Source organism: Octodon degus, unplaced genomic scaffold (genome assembly GCF_000260255.1).
Source record: "Octodon degus isolate 3935 unplaced genomic scaffold, OctDeg1.0 scaffold00015, whole genome shotgun sequence".
Lineage (NCBI taxonomy): Eukaryota > Metazoa > Chordata > Mammalia > Rodentia > Octodontidae > Octodon > Octodon degus.
The window spans coordinates 238,374-260,128 of record NW_004524591.1 but is presented as its reverse complement, the minus strand read 5'-3'; the positions used below and the strand labels follow the sequence as shown (position 1 = coordinate 260,128).

The window sequence follows — 21,755 nt, the reverse complement described above, 5'->3', positions numbered from 1 at the left end:
CTATCTTTCAGCCCTGCAGTTACTGCCTCTCATACAAAAATGTTTTATCTTTATTTTATTTCTCATGAATACCCTCACTGCATCCTTAACTAAAGTTGGTCTTCATTAAACTCCAAGAATTCTATGAAAATCCTGTTAGAGGAGGTCATCCATGACAATCTAGGGCATTGCTGAGTTCACATGACTTTCTAATTCTTACCCTTGACAACACTTGGCAAAGTACTTACTGCTTTCTTCATCAAAGCACTCTTCCATTGATATTAGACTTTCTTGATGTTCCTTCCACATTTCTGAATGTTTCTTGCCAAATTATGTTGCCACTTCCCCTTCTCTCTATGACATGTCAGGCTTTACAGGATTTTATCAATCTGACATATGTTCAGGGCCTTATTTTCTATCCATGTGCCAGAGATTCTGCAGCTTTCTATGCAACCTCTCCACTTAAAAGACTTACAAGCACTACAATTTAAGTATATTGAAATCTAAACTCAGGACCTCCATTTTTTTCCTAAAAAAAATGGTATCATCCCAATACTTGACATTATCTGTAAGTGGTACCATATCTACCTCAGCTCTACTGTCAGAGCCTCAAAGACTTTCAGAAGCCGCCCTCTCCTTTTCCTCCTGTCTCAGGCAACATCATTATGAAATACTTCGCAGGCCTCTTGAATATTCAACTTTCCCTTAAATTCCAGTGCCCACTCTAGTGCAAATCATCCTCATACCTAGCCCAGAATATTCCAAGGGCCTTTTGAATGACCTCCTTGCCTCCACTTTTACCACATTCTAATCCATTTTCTGTGCAGCAGCCAAAGTGCTCCTTTACTAACACAATGAGGATCATTCTTCCTTCAAACTCTCTCATTATCTTCTTTTGTATCATTATCTCTTATGCACTCTCTTCAGTCCACCCACTCCTGCTATGTAGGTCTTTTTTCTCTCCTTTATATATGCCATGTCTACTTGAAGACTTAATACATAATACATTCTACATAAAGACTTAATACTTATTTAATACATAAATATGTATCCTCTTTAATATGGAACTTTCTTGATTGGTCATCTTTATTTTCCAATTCCTTTTGAGCCCCTATATCATTAGTCATTTCCTATCTCTGGGACAAAGCAGCTGACACCTGCAACTCAAAGGAGTAGTTCATTTTTACTCATTTAATGGATTCATTCTTCAGCAGGCGTGCTCTAAGGCAAAAACAGCATGGTGGAAGAAGTCTGGGCTGCTAGAAAGTGGGGAGAGGGCATGGTCAGGTATTAGAGTACTCCTGGCTCACAACCCCAGGGAGCCACCTCTAATGAAGCCCTACCTTCAATAGCACCTTTAGCCATAAATTCATCAGTGGATTAATCCACTGGTGAGTATAGCATCTCCATGATTAAGTCACTTTCCAAAAGCCACATCTCTGAATATAAGATCCTTTGGGGGATATTTTAACTCTAAACCACATGGTTTTTTCTCTGGGCCCCAAAATATTTATGTCTGTCTCATAAAGAAAATGTATTTAGTCCATCTCTTAGAGTTGCCAAACTCTTTACAGTTCCAGAATTTCTGAAATGTCTTAAGTCCAAGGTCTCCTCTAAGACTCAAGACAAACTGAGCTATAAGCCCCTGTAAAAATTTAAAAAGTTAAATAATTCCAACATAGAATAGCACAGAGTAAATATTCCTATTCCAAAAGATAGAAATATGGAATATGAAGGAATTGGACCAAAGCAAGACTGAAACTCATTCAATCCTGTAGCTCTATATCTCATATCCAGGGCAGGTTGTTGTGAGATGGGAGTTTCCAAAGGTTTGTACAGCCCCACCCCTACAGCCTTGCAAGTCTCTCTGTCTCTTGAGCTGGCTTTGGTCACCGCCTGCAGTTTTTTTCAGCAAACATTTCACATTCCTGGGATTGCCACTGAATCTTTGGCTTTACTCTTTCAGCTTTAAGCACCACTTGTCAAGGAGCTCCTAGAAGGGACTATGAGCCCGTCACAAATTTTTGCCTGCCTTCCTAGTCCTTCTAAGATCTGGGTGGAAGCTATCATGACCTCACAAATCTTGCTTCTGCATGCTTGAGAAAACAGCAACACTTGGATGATGCCAAGATATTCCACTCTTTCGCAGCAGTGTAGGCCCTTGGACCTTTCTCTGAATGCCTCGATGGCTGAATTTCCATAAGTTGTCTTAAATGAGCAGAGTATCCCTGAACTCTTGTAAAGCAAAACCTTCCAAAAGAACTTAGCTTTCCCCAAGATATAGCTATGACAAATTGCACTGTTGTAAACATGGGTGCACATATATTGCTGTGCTATGATGCTTTCAGCTTTTCTGGATAAAAACCCAGGAAGGGAATAGCTGGGTTAAATAGGACCTCTAATCCTAGTTTATTGAGGAATCTCTATGCCAATTTCCATAATGGTTGTATCAGTCTACACTTCCACCAACAGTGAAGAAGCATTCCTTTTCCCCCTACAACCCCTCCAGAGGGATGGATAAAAGATGTGGTATTTTTATACAATAGATTATTACTCAGCTATAAAAAAGGATAAACTCAAGACTTTTATAGGTAAATGGATTGCAACTAGAGACCAAACTCATAAGTGAGATAAATCAGGCCTACATGTGGAAACCCTAGTGTAAGAACTTTAAAAAAGTAAATAAAATCTGAAAGGTACAATAGCTACTATGAAAGGGAAAGAAACTATTCTAAGAGAAGGAACACCTGGGATGAGGGAAAGGAGAAGGAAGGAAGGAAAAAGGAGAAAAATATGTATGTATATAAATAGGATATCTTCTATTGTACTGCTGATTTCTGGTAGTTTATTGAAAGGACCAGTTAATGCTTAAATTTTTTCTTTCACTTTTTAAACTTTTAATAATTTTTGCATACTTATATCTGATAATCTGAACAACTAATTTGAAGACAATTTGTAATATAGCAACCATTGTTGGATTTATATCTTTTTATTTAGTGAAATTCTATATCTTTTTTTTTTACTTTTTTCTCTTTAAAAAACATAATTTAAGAACCAGGCATGATGGCACACACCTCTAATCTCAGCACTCAGGAGGTTGAGACAGGAAGATAGCTGTAAGTTTGAGACCAGCTTCGGGGTTACAAAAGTGAACACAAGACCAACCCAATCTGTATAGTGAGACCATGTCTCATAATAATAATATAATAATAGTAATAATTTAGGCCCTTACAACTTTTGGTCTGTGATGGGTAGTCTACTATTGTCCTGATGTGAAGTACTTGGCTTCTTTTTAAGTGCTAATCTCTGCAGGTTTTTGGCTCTAACTTTACAGGTGCTTCCTTTCTGATCAAGCTGCTGCAACATTTCTACATCATTTTACTCTGATTTTTGCTCCTGATTCTCACTATAGATCTGGTTAAAAGCAGGTAGCAGTACCCATGCCACAAGGCAAATAAGATTTGCCTTGAATTTTTTTTTCACCAGATTAATTAGTCCACCATCTTCGAATTCAGTCTCACACCAAGTGTTGGGATATGACTATAGACAAGTTATCTGCCGAATCAAAACACATATGACCTATAGCCCATTTTTCAGTAGAGTCTTTGTTCTCATGTGAATGTTCATGAGCCTTTACTGTCTTCATTTCTGTTAGCAATCTGATATTCTGATCTCTGCTCAGAACTGTTCATTTAGCTCTTCTTATAGCCTTCTTAGTCTTCTCTAAGTGACATTTCCAAACCTTTCCAAACTCCTGACCCAAATTAGTTTAAGTGGCTTCTAAACTACATGATCAGGGGCCGGGGAGATGGCTCAGTGGAATAAGCGCTTCCCTGGCAAGTGCAAGGACCTGAGTTCAATCTCCGGTTCCACAAAATAAATAAATAAATAAAAATTTAAAAATTTTTTTTAAAAATTAAAAAAAAAATAAGATAAAAAAATAAAAAATAAACTACATGATCAGGTACAGTTATAGTATGGCTTAACTTTTCTATTACCAGTTTTCTGTATTAATTATTTTCCCACTGCTGGGACAAATACCTGACAGTTGCAACTTAAAGGAGAGGTTTATTTTGCCTTACTATTTTCAATGACTTTATACTACATTTGGTTAGCTCCAAGGCAGAAACAGCATCGTGGAAGGACATCAGTCATATCACAGCAGCCAGGAAACAGAGAAGCAAGGAAAAGATGAGAATACACCCTTCCAGTGACCCACCTCCTACCAGACCACACTGCCTAACAGCCATGAACTTATCAATGCATAAATCAATATGCCATCATCCAGTCAACTTCAAAAGCTGCATCTTTGAATGAACTTTTGTGAGATAGTATAGATCCAAATCACAGAAAAGTAAGCCTATATGACCTCACACTGAACTAAAATCTCTTACACTCTGTTGTAGCACCTGTGTTTATCTACACCCATCAGATTGCCTGATACATCCATAGTACCCAGCACGATGCCTGGCACACACTTGGTAACTTAGGACAATAAAACAAACATTATCTGGCTCAGATTTCCCAGTTTGGAGAAGAGGAAACTGGAATCCAAAGAAAGGAAGTAATGTATTCAAAGTAACAGTACAGATTAAGAGTAACACAATCCTGGTGGCTCATTTCCAGATGAGGTTTTTGTTTTTTCTCCCTAGTACACTATGTGCCTGTGTATATTATCATGTCCAAAAGATGCAGACTGAAATTCCCTGTCTTGTGAAAGCCAGAGCAAGTCATATTTGTAAACACAGCTGACCTGTTTTCTTCACTTACTTTATAGAAAAGGCCTGGAAGTCCAACCCAAAAATAAATTCTGTGTATCCAAATTTGGAAGTACTACAATTCTGACTTTTATGACCTTCTTTACTCATTGTTTATCTCCTTTCCCCTCATTAATCAGGGACCTCAGCTGGGATTGGGTATGGAATGGTGTCTACATTCTGTGCCCTTTACCCCTGCCAGTCCCAGGCAGCATGTCAAATGTAGCAGTAGTCTAGGAGGTGCTGTCTTTCACAGAATCGCTTTGAGACTAATGCAAGATCCTGTGTAGTGCTAGGGAAGAGATGGACATAATAATTATTAACAGAAAAATCTCATTTTGTTTTAGCTATCTATGATAGGCACTAATTTAAATGGTTTCCATGCTGTTTTCCTTTTACCTTAACACTTCTATGAGTAATTGTTTGTATTATTTCTATTTTGTGGATGGATAAACCATAGAGAGGTTAGTAATTTTACTGAGTCATTTAGCCAGTGGAACAGAACAGCCAAGGTTTCCACCTAGGTAGTTGGAGTTCATGTTAGCTGCTTGACAGCTGACAGTGAAGAAATACTGACCTGACACTTGGAGAATACCAGTAAAGTATAACTGAGAGAATTCCTTGCTAGTTGCTTTATATAGACCTCTTGGACTCCTTCCTGAGTCAATCATTAATTTATTAATTCAGTTATTCATTTTTTCAACATCACTAATTACATTCCTTATATGTCAAATGTTGGGAATATAGATAAAATAAATAGGTTCTACATTTTACAGTTCAATGAAAGAAATATTTAAAATGTGCTAAAATATTTCTAATAATTTTACGCTTCTTTGTGCTAAGTAATAAGACTGAAGAAACCAGGTGGATTTGGGAATACAGAAAAGATCAGAAATGAAGGTAAAAGGAAACAGCTGTGATTTATCCTGGACTTTGATTCCTTTTCCTTTTCTCTGTCTGCCTGACATCTCCTACTGGCTTTCCAATGTCCTACCAGCTCTTCTCTTTTTCTGATGCTTTGATATAATCCTTGACATCTCCAATTCCCAGCTACAGGCTCTATTACTTTATTTATTGCTTTCTTCCTAAGGATGGTTTGGAATTGATTGCCAGAGGGATTCTGTGTTGTAAGCCAGTCCAAAGGACAGCTCCAAAGCCCATGCTACCAATATCAAAAGCAGGAACTATAGAGTGTGGAGGCAAACACTAGTGGGTAGGATTCTGTATCCTGGATAATTTGGTTATTTATCTGCCTAAACACAGTTCCATGATCTTCTCACTATCAGCTACACTGCCACTCAATTATTCACTATGCTAATAACATCATATGTTTTGATTCTTTGTTACCAATTATAGTTTCTAATCTGCTGACTAAAATCTTTTGATAAGGAGTTAACTTGTATTAGGCAGAGCAAATATACAGTTGGTTCAGACCTTAAGAACTTTCAAGATATTCAACTTAACTTCAATTGTAGTGTACCACTGGCTGCTCCATCCTAATCAAAGTTTTACCCTTAAAGCTTTAAATGAAACAGATCCCAGCTAAATTATTTCCATTATTGGAGATACCCACTGAATTTAACAATTAAGAGAATATTATTGTTGATAAATGTGTTTGTTATAATGTGTAAGCTAGTTGTAAAAGAAATTAGTGCTAAAGGAGGAATATGGATTGAAAGAAAAGAAAGGGATCAAGATTCTTGAAATTGCCTTGAGGTAGAAAAGGACATTTAAAAAAATGATATTGCAAATGAGAGATAGATTGAAAGCCAATTAAGAATATGACTCATGAAACATTGAAATACACATAAATAAAGGAGTCCTGGTATGTGCTAGGCTTCATAGTATGGCTGCTGTACTGAGTATTGAAGTAAAGAGGGATGAGGATCCTTGGACTCGTAAATGTTTTGAAGTCATATGGTTGGAACATTGGATGGTGGGTCTTACACACAGATCCTGAAGTCTTTTGTGACTGTGGGGAACAATCAGATGGCCACGGAGACTGTGAACTAGGAGCTGTCACCTTATTCAACATAGGGCTATAATCACGTGACTGACAGTGACAGCACTGAGTTATGGAGGAGATATGTCATGCATCGCCATCACTGAGTGAGATGAACCTTCCTAGAGCAGATGTTTGTGTCTGTCTGGAGATGCTGAAGTGGAACCATGCAACGCTCACAGCAAATGCCTTTCCCAGCCGCATGCCTTGCTTCCTGGGTACACATATGTGCCTTTAAATTCCAGTAACTTTTCTGAGAAAACTAGTTTATTTTAGAACATGGATAAATATTAATGTAATAATACCTATGCTTTAAGTATTTAGCATACATATCAGGATCATCAAACATATTAAATTTCCCATTCGTAGGAGGAATTGAGACTCAGAATGTTAAATGGCAGAGCCAAGGGTTGTACTGTGATCTATGCATCACCAAAGTCCTTGTTCTACAGTGAGCTATATATTTCTTCATCTTTCAATTGGATATACAAAATTGGTAAAGTGTTTGATACTTAGCAGCTGTGCTAAGTACTGAGCAAGTACTAGATATCATTGTTTTTATCATTTTTGAATTAGTGTTATAGTTAACATTATTGTTCTTGTATAGCTCACTGAAGTATTTTGCATCTCCTCAGCCAGAAATTTTAGGGGGATCATTTCTCCTCCAGCCAGTAATAAATGACTAGATGAGTTTTGGTTTACAGATTTCGAGTGTATAATTTGTCTGTTGCTTTTCACAAGAAGCTTGATATTTTGCTACTTAGAAAACTTATAAGAAGTGAGTCAAATTCATGTAACAGTTCTTCACTGTTTATATTTGGACCCTGCCCTTAGCAGTAGGGCTATGTATGGGGACCCTATCCCAAAAGCTCTTGACAGAGGTAAATAGCCTTACTAGAATAGAATCACTCCCTGGGGCAAGTTGGACTGCGATTATATTGAAATGGAGCTGCACCTTGCTGGGGAAACCAGCAGGGATATGCCTGTCGGTCTGGGTCTAGTAGAGCCCTCAAAAGTATGCCCTTGGGAGTCAGAAGGGACTTGTCAACTTGAAGTTAATTAAAAAAACACTTGTGTGTGGAGCCAGTAGACTGCAGAGCTGGCAAAGACTTCAGAGATAATTTAATTCAACCCCCTCATTCTACTGATAAGGCAAATGAGTCCCGGGAGGTGAAGGGTCTTGCTTAAGGTCATACAGCTGGCAGTAATTTTGTTTGAAAAAGTAATATGAACAGTCTTTCTATATACTTCTTCCTGTCTTTGTAAGCACAGTATACTAACCATGATTGAATTTGCGTTGACAGTGGAGAAAGCAAGTTTTTAAAATTTTACAGGGCCCCAAAGTTGTCAGATGAAGATAAATTATCATGAACTAAATCTATAGATCTGCCTATTGATGGTGAGCTCTTCAAGGAATGGGCCTGCTCTTAGGCATGAGTTGAAGCACATTTCAAATCTTGACTTAGCTGTTTGCTACCTTAGGTAAATCTCTTTACCGCTCCAACTCTGTTTCCTTATCTTAAACTTTGTTGAGATGCTACTCATAGAGTGCGTATGAGAGTCAAGTGAAGCAAACATATAAATATAGTGCCTTTGCATGGAGTCAGAATTCTGTAAATGTATACTAATGCCCTGCTAAGAACCATATCACTGAAGAAGAAAACCAAGAACTGTGCTTTCCTATTTCTTACATTCAAGGGAAATGGAGTGTGGAGAAAAGAGATGAGGGCTACAGAGAAGGAAGTAGACAATAAATTAACAACAAAATAACAGCATATTTCCAATTGATGCGATGCACCATGAAAAGTCATAAAAATAAGAAAATGACATGATGTGACAGTGGGGGTTTGGGAGAAATAGATCACTTCAGGTAAGAGTAGCAACAGCAGTTTTTAGATTATATATGAAAAGGACTAAATTATATAAAGTCTAATGGGCATGGATCCAGAAGGACATTCCTGAGAGAGACAGGAGGATCCTGTGCAGAACCAAGCTTGTCATGTCCCGTCAACAGCAAGACGGCCAGAGTATTTTCAGAATGACCATCCCAGGGAGCATGGCAGGACATGAACCAGAAGGTAGAAGTGCATACATACCTTATCTTGCAGTTTTAAGCTCCTCTATGAATCCTGAAGTTCACTAAATAGCAAAGGAGATTTCTTTCAGGGTGGTACACACCTGTAATCCCAGCACTCTGGGACCAAAAGATCACAAGTTTGAGCCCGGCCCAGACAACTTAGTGCCTTAGGTAGATTCTGTCTCAAATTTTTAAAAAGAAGGTGAGATGGGACTGGAGATGGGGCTCAGTTTGAAGGCACTGGATTCAGCATCGGTTCTGGGGGTAAAAATAGCCTTTGTATGGTTACTAGCACTTAAAAAAGAACTATGAATGCCTAAAAATTGAAGCACTTTAAATACTTTAGCAGGGCATTAGTATACATTTACACAATACCAATCCTGTGACATTGTTCTGTGTACTAAGGAGATAGCTAAGCGTTGGAAATCTCTAGGTAACTTCAGAATGAGAATTGGCGGTTAGAAACAACAGAGTACTGGAACTTTCAGCCTCTCTTCTGATGGTCCAGTAGAAGAGAGGGGCTCGATGTTATTTTCCTCACCAGTGGTCAGTTAGTTTCCACTGTGCCTGTGAAATGAAGCCGCCATAGAAATCCCCAAGTAATAGGTGCAGATAGTGTCTGTGTTGGCACACATGATGGCACAGCAGGATAGCACATGTAGGGAAGCCATGGAAGATCCTGCGCTCTCTCCATCCCATCTTGCATCTCTTCTGTTTGGCTGTTGCTGAGTTGTTGCCTTTGTGATGACGTGGTAATAGTAAACTATTTTCTAAGCTCATTGGGCCTATTCTAGCAACCTATCAATCCTGGTAGGGGAGAGGTTATTGAAACTACCAATTTATAGTCATTCATCCAGTCAGCCAGTCGGTCATCTGGGCTGCCAAGATATGCACTTACCTTGTGCAGTGGGGATCTTGTGGAACAAAGGTGCAGCGCTTTAGTGCAGGTGGTTAGTGTGAGAATTGAATTGACTTGCTGGGCACCACTGGGGGAATTGGTTGGTGTGAGGAAAATCCCCACCCATTTTGTGTCAGAAGTGTTGTTGGTAAAATGTGCCCAGAGGGACAAAATCTAATTTACTTTGTTCACTGATTTGTTCAACAAATGTCAATGGATTACATGTTCTCCTGGACACAGTTGCTAGTGCAGTGAATGAAACAAAACTCCTGGCCACATGGAACTTGCATGCTAGTAGCATGCTCCTAGCAATCGTATGAGACAGAGCTATTATCAGCCATCAGGCAGCACAGATAAGCTGGAAAGAAAGCAAGTAAACTGTCCGATCCTGAACACAAAGCCCAATTCTAATCTCTAGCGTTGGGGCCGGGGAGATGGCTCAGTGGGATAAGCACTTCCCTGGCAAGCACAAGGGCCTGAGTTCAATCCTTGGTTCTGCCAATAAATAAATAAACTGTAGCATCTGTTATAGTCAGAGTCTATTATTTTAAGAACCACATTGTCTTTTCTCTCTGGGAACTTAGCCTTACTAGTTCTAACTGCTGTAAAGAGGATCCAATGAAGTAGGAGACCTGTTAGGAGATAGCAGTCAGAGTTGGCTTCTGGCATTGCCACTATGGAGGCAGGAAAACTGAGGCTTACTCCACATGAAAGGTTAGTAGCCAGACCCAGATCCAATGTTAAGCCTGTTTATTACTAAAATACAGGATTTTTCCTCTTAACAGATCCAATTCCTATAAAGAAATGCAACTGTTACACAGCCTCAACCCTTTCCTCTTTTACAATCAAGCAAGGTATATTTCAGAGTTTGAATTGGAAAACAGGGCAGCTAAAATTTTCTATTTCACTTAGCTGGCCTTTGTTTCAAATATTGTACAGTTTTTTCTCTATTTTAAAGTTAAAAAACAATAAAAATAATACAAAATTTCAAAGCAAGATGGGGATTAACAAAGGTTATTATATTGCATATTGTTATCTTCAAAGTAGTTGCTCAGATTACCAGATACAGGCGTGTAACACTGATCACAGTGTAAACACTATCTGTTCCCTTTAATGAACTAATAAAAATTAGTGCAATTACCTTAGCTATCTTATTTATGTCCATCTATCTATTGCTTCCTTCTTTACTTTTCTCCCATCCCAGTTCTTTTGTTTTGAGCAGTTCTTTTAACAACCTCTATTGTACCTTTTGTATCTTAATTACTCTTTCAGTTTCTTACACTAGGAGGTAATATGACACTTACACTTGGGAGTCTGATTTATTTCACTTAATGGGTATGATCTGTATTTGCATCCATTTACCTATAAAAGCCTCTAGTTTTTCTTTCTTTGTAGTTGAGTAATACTTCATTGTATAAAAATATTGTTTACAGCAGCAAACTTTGTAGTAGGTAATTCTTGGAAACAACTCAAATACCCATCAACAGAGGGTTAGTCGGCCACTTTAAATTGAAAAATAAAAGATAAATATAGTAACACACTTGTGCATATGTTATTTTTTTCAGTCTTACACTTGAGATGTAGTATACCTAAAGTGAAAAACATGTTAAGTGGACAGTTGGATAAATTTTGATAAATGAGTACACTCACGTAAATGTGCACAACACACCAATGTGCATGTGAGTGATACAGGGTATTTGAAAGGAGAAAGGAGATTTGACCCAGAGCCCAGGCCCTGTGTGAGTGAGACCAGTCAGGGCCCATTGGATCCTCATTCGACCCAGAGCCCAGGTCTGGCTTGTGAGTGAGACCCACTGGATCCTCATTTGACCCTGGCCCACTGTGTGAGTGAGACCACCTGAGGCCCACCAAATCCTCATTAGACCCAGTACCCTGGTGTATGAGTGGAACTTCCTCCATCAGACAGGCATGGTGTGAAACCCTGTGGCAGAACTCCCTTCGGAGAGGCTAGAGGCAAGACCCACCCAGCTGATCTAGGAGCAGAACATCTTGTCAGAGTGGCACAGTGGGTTCACTTCCAAGGGCTGCAGCAGGAAGAAGTGGAGCACAGCAACCAGACCCAAGCCACACCCACATGAAGGAGTTTGAACTTGGTAGATCTGGACCTGTTGCTAAGGTCCGGATCTTACTCTACCAAAGCTCGACACCAAAAGCCAGAAGGCAGTGCTATACAAAATGACAAAGAGAAGGAGCAAAATGGACTCTCAGGCCCTGAGCCCACCCAGAAAAAATGCAGGAAACAATAGCATAGAAGAAATTGGAAATAACACACCTGAAATCTCTGAAATAATAGCATCTGAAGTAAAGAACTGCAGAAAGGTATAGAGGATATCAGATCAGAAATAATTTCCCTAATAAAAAAAGAAATAACTATAATGAGAAAAGTACTAAGTGCTTCTAAAGAAGACACTGATATAAAAAATAGAGAATATAAAAATGATGGAATTCTTGAATGAGCAATATAGGAAAGAAATAGAATGCATGAAGCAGATTCATAGTGCTATACAGGAAATTAAAACCTCAATCACAAGCTGGCAAGACCGTTTGGATGAAAGTGAAAATAGAACTTTCAGACATGGAAGACACCATTGCAGATAGTGAAAAGGTAAGAAAAGATCTCTTAAAAACAACAAGGTGGCCTGCCCATTAAAAAGAACTAGCATGCAGGAAAAAAATAATTCATCATCTGCAAAATAATGCAAAGATGAACAATGTAAGACGAATAGGCATCAATGAGAAAGAAGGAGTCAATATAAATGATATAAAAATAATATGGGTGGAAGTAATAGCAGAAAGCTTCCCAAATATGGGGACACAATCTGACATTCAGTAACTGAAGCATATAGAACTCCAAATAACATCAACCCACTAAAACCACACACAGACATATAATAATCAAGATCTCAGAAATTCAGCCCAGGAACAGTACTAAAAACCACTAAAGAAAAGAAACAAATCATGTTTAAAGGAAAACCCATCAGGATAATGGAAGATTTCTCTTCATCAACCATCCAGGCAAGAAGAGTGTGGAGCAAAGTACTACAAGTCTTGCAAGAAAACAAATTCCAACCCAGACTGCAAAACTCTCTTTCAAGTATATGGAGAAGTGAAATACTTCCATGGCAAAGAACAACTAAGGAATTTTATGATGACAAAGCCAACCCTACATAGACTACTAAAAGATATTCTAGAGAGAGATCAAAATGACTACAACTCCATGAATGAGAATAGAAAGAACCCACCAAATAGGACAAACAATTAAACACAGGAGAAAAAGAGGTATAAAAAAACCTTTCAATTATTCTTTTGTATACAGCAGCAGAATATTTCCATCAGCATACTCTACAAATGGACTTCTCCTGCCCTCTATGGGTCATGATTCTATCCAGATCTATAGGGTGGATATCAAGGAAATAGCATTATCAGCCCCACAAGTGACACATGGCCACCAGTAAGCATCATGGACACTGTCTATGTCCACAGCATACTAGAACTTTGTGCAATATCCTGTCCCCAAACTGTTAGAAGTGCTGGTCATATATTTGTCATTCCAGTATTTACATTATGTTTTATTCTTAGTAATTCTTTATTATCATGAAAACTTTTTCTTAGTTGGATTGTCTTGAAATATTTAATTTTCTGAACATTGCTTAATCTTAATTTTTGTTTTAAGATTTATACTGTATATTTGACTTACATTATAAGACATGGTATGATATTTTCTCCTAGTATTACAAACTTTAAAAAGTGTATTTACATTTTCCATTGACTTTATATTACTTCTTCATTGTGTTTTACACACACACGAAAAAGTATGTATGTATATATATATATATATATATGTATATATATATTACCTTACATAAGATTGATAACTGTTTTGTAGAAATCTTCAATGACATTTAAATGGATTCACCTAATATATATTTACATAGTCCTGCATAACTACCATTTGGAGAGCTCTTTATTCTTTATCTGGGACCAGACAGCAACTTCTCTTGCCTTCTGGAGTCTGCTCTTTCTTATTTCCTATATGCTACATCTGGAGGTATTAGAATATTTTGAGTTTATATAACTGGAAAATATTTTACTTTTAATTTTGAAAAGTATGTTTGCTAAGTATAAAATTCAGTGAAGACATTTTTTTTTTCTTTCAGTCTTTTAAATTAATTATTCTAGTTTCTTACATACTTGCCCTTTTTTTCCTAATGTGGAATAAGACACTATTTAATTTTGTTCTTCCATAGCTAATTTTTGTATGTATATGCTTTAATGATTTTTTCTTTACTGTTAGTTTTGGACAATTTCATTTCTGTGTATCTTGGTATGATTTTTTTCAAATTTCTTGTGAAAAAGGTTCATTTTTCTTGGAAATGTTGTGTTATAATTTCAACCAAATTCACAAATTTTAAATCTTTAAATATTTATTGCCTACCCCTTTCTACTTTGAGAATTCTAGTTATATGAATATAAGTTTCTTGATTTTGGCACAGAGTAAACTACTACATGACTGATATGTAAATTCTTTCTTCATTTTTATTTTGAACAGTTTTTATTGTTATATTCATTTAAGTTTATAAATTATTTACAATGTACAATCTATTAATCTCATGCTATGTATTCATTTCAGAAATATTTCTCTAAAATTCACTATCTACATCTTATATCTTTCACATTTCAGTACAATTTTTAACATGCTATTGTTGATTTTCACTACAGTTAATGAGAAAAAAAATGAAATGAGAAAGGGATGCCAGTGCTCCAGTGGCCACTTATGATGGAGGTTCCTCCCACTCCTCTCAGCCCTTCCTGTTTCTCAGTGAACATCATTGTTCCTGGTTCCAAAGGTCAAACAGAATATCAGCTTCAGGTCAAGAGATGACTGTCTAGCAGGAAAAAGAAGCAAAATAAAGGAACAATTACCGTTTTTTGGTGCTTCTGGAAGGAAGGTCACACTGCTGTATTTTCTGTTTTTCTCTGGAGGAGGGGTCATATGCCTCAGCCCACACATTAGCACAAGAACTCACTGTTCCAGTGAAATGAGTCAGAGATCTTCAACAAGCCAGATTCACGTAGTGTTTTAGAGGAATGCGTTAGCATCTCTGAAGAAAGGTACCATGAAACACTGATATCACACCACGCACCTCCAGAGCAACCCCACAGTTAACAAGCAGCATGGATTTGAACTCAAGTCTTGGGTACCTTGTGGATCAAATAGTTTTCATTGCAGGGAAGATGGAATCATCGGGTATGAGTTTAGGACTAAGAAATAACCGCAAGTCAGAACCAAGCTTGAATTCTGACTTTATTGCAAATTGGCTCTATGACCCTGGGTAGATTTACATTCTCCCTGCCTTCAGTTCCATGATTCATATGGTGGGAATAGATGATAATATCTGTGTTATCAAATCATAAGGGTTAAAAAGGCCAGGTACATAAAGCAAGTGGCACAATGTATAGCAAGGTTAGACACCCAGGAAATCCCTGCTTGAGCCAGCAACATTGCAATGTTGAGGCAGTACACAAACATACAGCTCTATAGGGTCTTATATCCATCAGTTAAGAATAGTTTGAGCATGCCTCCTCATTTGTGGAAACTTATTTATGTAAACACACATACTGTGCAGTATGTGTAGGTTATTTGATAAAACTAGTAAAAGATAATGAAACAAAAATATTTCAAACAAGTTTGCCCATCCTGTGGCTTTATGAGTATTATGTAATATGTCCAGTCTGTCTGTCTATCTGTCTATCTATCTATCTATCAATCCATCTGTCTATTTTTATCTACCTAAGCTAGGCATGTTTTCAAAATCATTTTGATATTTTTAATATGTTTGTGTGTATATATCAAAAGTCTATTCTTATTATCTTGATAATTGTTATTTTTCTTCACAGTTTGTGCCTTGTCTGAGTGTTCATTATTTTTACCTTATAAAATACAGAGCCAGTTCTAAGTGTCACTCCTTTCTTACTTTTTTGAATCTGAATTATCATTATCATCTACAGTTCACTGAATTTTTTAAGCTGCTTGCCTGTTTTGTGAGGGTTATTTTAAATAAAGTTAGATAATCCCTATAATCTACTACTGTGGAGCACTAGTAAATCCTGAAAGGGGAGGACATACAGTGTCATGCTGTTGTCTCCTAGTGATAGAAAGAACCAGAGGGTTCTTCACAAGAATCTTCACATGGCTTGCTTCTGACAGTGTGATGTGTGACCCGCTGCCAGATCTAGTGCCAATATGCATTTTAAATGCTGTAGTGATTAATCAGTTTCTTTAGATTTAAAGTCATAGAAATGATACCTACAGATACTATACTCCCAAACCCTGATGGGCATCTCCAGCACTTGGAGTACATGCTTTTTAGGAAAGGCTGGCTTTGAGGCTCTTGCGCTGCCAATTGTGAAGGTCTTTGCCTCACTGACTCCTGGACATTATCTAGTCTCCCATAGGGCCTACACCTATGCTAGACATTCAACCTGCTGGGCAACACCTGCTAGCTCACATTTGGTTGAGTCCCACCACACTAGGTCCTGGCTTAGTCTTCCCTGCATGTTATGACTCTTACACTCCCAGCCTCTGGCATCTTTTGGTTCCTTAGCCAGGGTTCCCAGCAGTCTTCCCCAAATCTCGAGGCCAAGGCCCAAGGTGGGGAGAAGCACTACATCTCTTCCTACATTTCCAAAATCAGCACACCTACTGCCAAGGAATGCAAATCTTCTCTGTGGCTACTACAGAGCCCCTTCCTGCCTATAGCCTATTTTATTTCCCTAGTAACTCACCCCACTGGGGGCCAGAGTGCTTTGCTAGCTCTCAACCAAGCCATGACACAGGAGAACTGGGTGCATCCCCTGCCCACACAGAAGCCTAACAGTTGCCAGTGCTGCCTCCAGAAAGTGGTCAGCAGTGTTAACTGGCATCTCAGCCTTGACACTCCAAGCAAGGGTCAAACCCATGAAAGAGGTCTTTCTTGGCTGGCTACAGGGACCCCATTTTTCCCTCCAGAAACCCTTCACTAGCTTTCAAAAGTGACAATCAAATGTGAACTTTCATGGTGTGTTTATAGCTCTGCCTTAGAGAAAGAAAAGAAGTGATTAAAATGGTATTTTATAAAATATTTTGTTTTTAAAAAGCTTTCATTGTGTGAACAAAAAGGGAAAAGAGAAGTCACTCTATTCATTGTACTGTCTAGACTCACAAACAAAGAGGGTTGCGTGCTGCAGATTAAAACTGTCCAGCTCCTGCCTGCTGACAGAAAGTATGAATTTGGAGAGTAGCTTCAAATAAACCCTTTTGAACAGAAATATATTGTGGCGTGACTATATTTAGCATGTGTCAGCATTTCCATAAGAAATTCATATTGTTATGGTGTGGTAATTTCCAGATTTATTGCATCCAGTGGGTTCACCAGGGTTCAGTTTTGTATTAATTGTTTGACTGAAATAGCAACCTCAGCAATGCAGTGTGGGATGACAGTGCTACCCCTCTGGCATTGTCCTCAGAGTTCAGTGCCCATAGCAACCCCCCTTCCAAGAGGGAGGAGAAGAAACTGAGGCACATTGGCTGCCTATGTAGCAGACCTTGTGTTAAAATAATGCAGTTTCAGGGCCGGGGAGATAGCTCAGTGGAATAAGTGCTTGCCTGGCAAGCACAAAGGCCTGAGTTCAATCCCCAGTTCCGCTAAATAAATAAATAAATATGCAGGGCTTTTTTTATATTTTCTTCACAATGATAAAAATCAATATATGCCAGCATAGAAACGTTTAGAAAACAAGTTGACACGCTAGCCAGATAGCTTAGTGGACTAAAGCACCTGCCTAGGCAGGCTCAGGGACTGGGGTTAGATCCCTGGTATACTGTGCTGGCCCTGCCCCCAGGATGTGCTGAGACTTGACAGAGACTGGGCGTGGTGGCGTGGGCCTGTAATCCCAGTGCTTGGGAGGCTGAAAACAGGATCACTACAAGTCCAGTCTGTGTAGTGAGACCATGTAGACCCTGTACTAAATACATTTAAAAAAAAGTTGACAAGAAAAAACTTACCACATGTGTTTTCAAACTTTTTAACATTTTAATATATGTTTATTCAGTCTTAATTACATAAATATAGCCATGTTTAATTGTGGAGGACCACCTGAACAGCTCTCCTTGAAAGAAGAGGAACTGTCTCCATTTTGACGGAGCCTGACCCTATTTCCTCGTACTGTTATGTACAGAGCTGGCTAGGACTTCTGTTTATCCTTCAATTGGCCTTAAGCAATGTATATTGGTCTAGCTGAGGTGCTGGTGATAGTTTTTGAAGGTGGCGTGCATGTTTCCCTGGTAACCTACACCTGCTGCTTTTTAATGTCAGCCAGGTCGAGACAGGACAGTAGAGCTAATGCTCCGTGCCACCAGCTGGGATTGAGCCTTGAGATAGAGGCTGTGACTTCCTGGGGCTTGAAAGACTACATCAAAGCTGACGCACCAGACTTACCAAAACATTAAATATTATATAATGCAGATTACTCTCTCTGCATATCCTCTCTGCATATGGCAGAGGTAAATGTAGGCCACCCACCTAGCTCAGCTCACAGTAGTCACCTACTTCCCACAATTCTCAATCAATCTTCCTCAAGCCACTCCTCCACTGAATAAAACCTGGTGAGGCCCTGGGTCACTCTCTTGGTTCTGGAAAACCATCTTCATGGCTGGACTTAGAGCCCCTTGACTCCCCGATGATTGCAAATATAATTTAGTGTCTTTATTTTCACTGTGGGTTGCATTGAAAGTGGTAGATTGAAATCAACTTGATGGGATTCCAGTAACGTAACTTTGGGATTACAAAGACCAAGACGAGGACCTGGAAGTATCTCTTACATTTAAGGAGTTGCACTGAACAAATAAAAAGTTGATTAGCATAATTCACACAATCCTGGAGACACAACTGAAAAGCACTTTCACTTCTGCGATATAAAGCTAGTTTTTCCTGGCCATGGTTAAAAGTTCTAGTAATTCCATTAGGTAAGAACAGAGTCACTTAAATAATCCAGGTTTTATGATCTTTTTAAGTTATGAAACATAACCAAAACTCCAAAATTCAGACATAAAGGAACGTTATATATAAAGGAAAAGGTGAGACATCTACTTTCTGTAGCTGACTCTGCCAAAAATGACAGGAGGTAGCTGTTATTAGATTCTTCTTTCTTTTTCATTTACTTCCTCTCCAGAGTAATAGCTTCTTTTCCTGTTCCCCTGAGGTGGTTGGAGGTGCATAAGGGAAGCGAGGTTAAGGGTGCAGAAAGGCCTTAACTGAACAGTGTTATTGTAAATGGACCCTCTAGGAAAGGGTCAAACCTTTCCCTGCTAGGTGCAAAGAGCCAGCTCTTGGTCTCATAAGGTCATGTCACAGATGTCTTTGGAGACACCACTTCTGAAAACCTCTCACTTATGGTATCTTTGTCCTCATTAATGCCTTTCTTTATTCTATCAAACTGTAATTTCCTCGTAATTCCTTAGCAATCTATTTGTTTACCTCCATCTTCAATAGGTGCCCATATTGGAGAGGAGCTAAGGTAGCCCAGAACAACCTGGCTTAAATGTCATCTTCTGATCATAGGAAACAGCCCTGCTCTGGGAACCAGAAGGCCCTGGCAGGGCTAGGTGACCCCAGGACATCACTATCTCTTTTCAGCTGGAGTTGCCAGTCAGCCTGTCTCTTCTAGCAGGAGTCACTCATAGTCCTCTCTGTGCTAAAGCCTCAGGGAGGTGTAAGAGCTGATTCTTTAGAGGTCCTATACCCTCTTCATGGTGGTTTGTTTCCAGCTCACTCTGGTGTCTTATATCTGTCATCTTTAGGTCTTAGCCAAAGCTTCTATTTTAACATTCTGTCATGTGTGTGATCCTTACGTTCCTCTGATCTGCCGACTTTCCCTGTGTGCATATGATATACCAGATGCTGAGTTTAGCAGTCAAAATAATTATAACAATTCCTGCCTTAAGGAGTTCACAGTCTCGCTGGGGAAAGTGATGTGTTAACAAACTCATGGTATCTTGGTGCAAATGCTCTGGTAGGTGGGAGCATGAGTTACTGTAGGAATAAATAACTCCATCTTAAAAAGAAATTCATCTAGAAGGACACAGGTAGCAGGAATGAATCAGGAAAAAGTGTCAGAAACTGTCCCAGACCAAAATTTAATTTTGAAATCATTTTTCTCAGAAACAAAATAGGCCTAACAATTGTTTGAATCTCTAATGTAAGTATTTGTTTTTCAATTATTTATTTTTAAAACAACCAAAGGTAATGTGAAGAAAGAGAGAATCCCTTGGCATCTGCCATTTGCCCATACCTCTGTTACATGGGCAGGAAACTGACATTTACAGAAGGTGCCTTTATGAAGACATTCTTGGGGTGCTGTCTCCAGTCTGGGGCCCAGGCACTGCCCAGACAGCCATGTCCCAGGGGCATTTTGAGGATTTAGAGGGAACAGTAGGGACAAGGTCCTTGAAAGCCCAGCTGAGGAAGAGGCAGTGAGAAAATGAGAATGGGTAGCTGAGCTGATGATGAGGATTACTGAGACCTTCAAATCTTTTCTTAAGATCAGAAGAGCTTGCACTGGGGATCAGAGCTCAGTGCATGAAGGAACCTATTCTGGCACCTGGCAGGGTCAGCAGAGCTCTTACAAAGCAACCTTTGTAAGATGCATTTGCCTTCTTTCCCTTTATGCAAGTGGTGCCAGTTAGCCCTTCTGTAGTTGTTGTCTTGTCCTTTTGGTTTGCTTACATAATTTCTCATTATTTTTAAACCCTCTACTTGCAACTGCCATCTCTTCCTGCAGTCGGTGTGCTTGCTTCTGTTCCCATCTCTGATCTCCCACCAGCACTTTCACATCCACTGAATGGGAATAGGAAATCAGATAACTGATTCAGAATGTTCGTGCTGTCCTTAAGGGACAATGGCCACTACACCCTACAGGAGTGGAATCTATCAGGTTTCCTACACCTTGCACAATTATTGAAAAGCAGTACATCATACTGTTTTGATCAGAACAAACAGCTTTTCCATTGTTTAGTGAGCAACTTGGTGAAAGGCCCAAGAAGTCTTTACATCTGCCTCTGTGTATTCAGTGTTATGCATGGTATCCTGAAGGCATCCAGTGCTTTATGAATAGTCTAGGTATGAAATTCAACAATAAACAGGCATACTACATCTTTGTCCCCATGTAGCTTACATTTTGGTTAGGACTAGGAGAGAAAAGGATAAATAAAGAACACATAAGCCAGTCCATACTTGGCATATCAGAAGGTAGCTCATCATATGCAATTCAATCACTCTGTTGTGGAAAGTTAGAACAGATGCTCAGGGGGGGACATGTAGATATGTTTCGAAAATACCCAAGGGGCTCTCACATCCTATAGGGTAATCAGCTTTTCGTGTGCCCCCCACCCCATTATTTGAATGTTTCTCCAGGACAAAATATGTCTCACACAGTTCTGTATCCCTAGCGCTGTCCAATAAATGGTGAGCAATTAATAAATGGGTAGAATAAGAAGTTCCACATGTGACCCCAGGATGACTATGTCCTGAAAATTAAGAACTTAACAGCTATTCCTAAAGCACAGATTGTTTTGTGGAGTTCTATTGTGCTGTTGCTTGCAATCTTCCCTTCTGTGACTGGACTACTGGTTTCCAAGGTTGGGCACACTCTGTCCCCCTTAACTTTCTCATGGCTTGAACATGCTTGGCAGATTGCCAAGAAAATGTGACCCAAAGGAGCCAGGACAATCTATAGTCAGTCTTGTAGTACACGGCATACCATGTTCTCCCAGATTCAGTAACATGTCACCTCATGATGGCCCCAAGGTAAAGACAAAAGTCTCCTGGAGTCACATTCCTAAGTTTGGTTCAGATTCAGCACTGAGGTCTTGTACTCACAACTTTAGACACAACTGGGGCAAGAGCTGAAGGAGAAAAGAGATTGTAATGAGTTCATCCTGAAGCAGGGCACAAAGTGGTTCCCTTCAATTCCTGTTTTCTGTAG

At 39.0% G+C, this 21,755-nt stretch overlaps 1 protein-coding gene across 1 annotated transcript in view; it reads left to right on the top strand.

Annotated features, from left to right (window-relative positions):
- LOC101574187 (FGGY carbohydrate kinase domain-containing protein) overlaps positions 1–21,755 on the top strand; it is a 285,894-nt gene that overhangs the window by 259,888 nt on the left and 4,251 nt on the right. The window lies entirely within an intron of this gene.